This window comes from Lathyrus oleraceus, chromosome 2 (genome assembly GCF_024323335.1).
Source record: "Lathyrus oleraceus cultivar Zhongwan6 chromosome 2, CAAS_Psat_ZW6_1.0, whole genome shotgun sequence".
NCBI lineage: Eukaryota > Viridiplantae > Streptophyta > Magnoliopsida > Fabales > Fabaceae > Lathyrus > Lathyrus oleraceus.
Genome location: NC_066580.1, coordinates 171,299,037 through 171,301,422, shown reverse-complemented (window position 1 = coordinate 171,301,422; position 2,386 = coordinate 171,299,037).

The window sequence follows — 2,386 nt, the reverse complement described above, 5'->3', positions numbered from 1 at the left end:
TATTGATCCAAAAAATATGAGAGTTTCACCAAAAAAATTCAAATACTTTCCTTTCATATTCTGAATTAAAATTATTTTTTGGATCATTATTAATATTTTTCATGACTTAATTGATCTTTCACTTGTTCTTAATTGTTTAAAAATACTTTTAAGTCTTTTAAATTTTGAAATTTTTTCTCCAAGGTCCTTTGACATTGTTTGACCTATGATAAATCTTATGGCCATTTATTTGGTGTTTTGATGAGGTTTTAGGAATTTGACAAACCATATTTAATTTAAATGTATTATTTTAGTATTTTTAATTTGAATAAATGCCAAATAATTTTGTTGACCAATTGTGATGACTTGTTGGTGTTTGACTCTTGTTGTTGGGCCTTGGTCAAGGTTGATTTGACTTTGTCAAGTTAATATCATTGGATTTAGGGGATTGATGGAATGTACATTCCATCTCCCAAAATGAATGGATGATATTAATTTGGTAAAAATCCTCCTTTGATCAATTTGAGTTTTCATCTATCCCCCTCCCTCTTCATCTCATTCCCCTTCTTTATGCATTCATCTCATTTGGCCTATGATATCTCAAAGTCCTAAAGCTACTTGATTGAGAATTAACATGAGTATGGATGAGGTTAGGCCACACCTTTTGCATATTCGTTTTATGTGTGGTATGTTTCATGAGCATAGTCCATAATACTATGTCTCTAACATGCAATAACACCAAAACTCTATTTCCCGGCCTTAAATAGTTGTGACTTCTACATAAGTCCAATTACGATTGCTTAACATAGTGCTAAATTTGTGACATAAACGGTACAACATTCTAGTTAGTGAGATTGTAATCTCCCCTCTTTCATGGTATTGTGTGGAAACTTGGCCTTTTTTCCTTCCTTTGGAATATGTCTTGGCTCAAGGATCTATGCTTGTGATAAGTAGGTTGAGTGTTCTCCAAAGAATGTCTAAAAAATGAAAAGAAAAAGCAAAACAATACTAACTTCTAACCTATTAACAATTAACTTTTAATTTCAAGCAATTTACTTTAATGTCATTTAATTCTAGCTTTTATACGTTTTCCATTGTTCATATCATTCTAATTGTTTATGTTAATGCAATTTTCACTTTGTCCATTTGGACCATATGATCACACTGAATCACACCGCGTTTTTGACTCGAATTTCACATGTTTATTAGGTCTTTATTATCATTTTGCTTGTGTTATGCTCTCTTTTATGTTGTTTTCAGATATTTGGCTCTTTCGGGACCCTTTTAGAAGAAACAAAGGAAAAAGACAAAAAAAATAGGTTTTTTTCGGCAAATATTCTACACATGGCGTTATGCATGACGTCCGTTATAGGAGAAGCCATGACTCATCAGCCCTCAACCAGGAGGTAACCGCCACGATCCCATGAACTTATCCATTTCCACACATGGCGGGTGCCATGAAGGGGTGGTGGACGCCACCTTTGTATTTCACGTTCCCACTAAGGAGAAGTTGAAGGGCACCATGGTCTTTGCAAGCTGATGAATTCCTCTATAAATAGGTCGTTCTAGTTCATTACAAAATCATCCAACTTAGTTTACAACACTAAGACTATATTTATCATCTATAAAGCGATAATCCGTAACATCGAGGGGTTATCACACCTTAGTGAGATTGAGTTGGAGCACTTTGATTTTGCTGTCGTCTTTATCTTCAGAGTCGAAGGTTTATTTTCCTTGTACCAGATTTAAAGCCTCTGTTTGGAGCAGGTTCTTATTTAATCTCTTTTATTTATTTTACTTGTCATGCTTTACTTTATTCAATTTCTGTCCACCCTTTACTTTATTTAATTTCTGTCCACACTTTACTTTATTTAATTTTTGTCCACGCTTTACTCGTTCTTTACGCCTTACATTCTAAAACAACTTTTCATCATGATCAATATCGTTGTGTTTGCTTGTATTACCATGTCTGGCTAAATCTTTCAAAGGTTAGAATGTAAGGATCGCGGTTAAAGAGATGTTTCACATATTGAATCTGTAGAAATACTTTAAAGGCTGTTTTGATTTTTAATTTGAGTTTTATGAAACAAACTTGGTTAGTTTTAACTACTCAAGGAGTGCGAAAGCACCCTGGCTTAGTTAGCTAGGAATTTTTATCACTTTAAGGAAAAACGATTTTTGAAATTGTTTTCAGACGCGTTGATAGATTTAAAATCAGGAAACTCCTTGGGTAAACTTTCCAAATCAAAATCACTTTTCAACTAAGTTAACGAGTCTTATTTCTGAAAAATAAGTTTACTACTTTAGCGTTTTGCGCACCTTTTATAGGTGACAATAAAAGGCCTTAATTTAAGGGTAAACTCGGTTTTGAATACGTGAAAGCGACAATTCCTATTAAATGGATTCT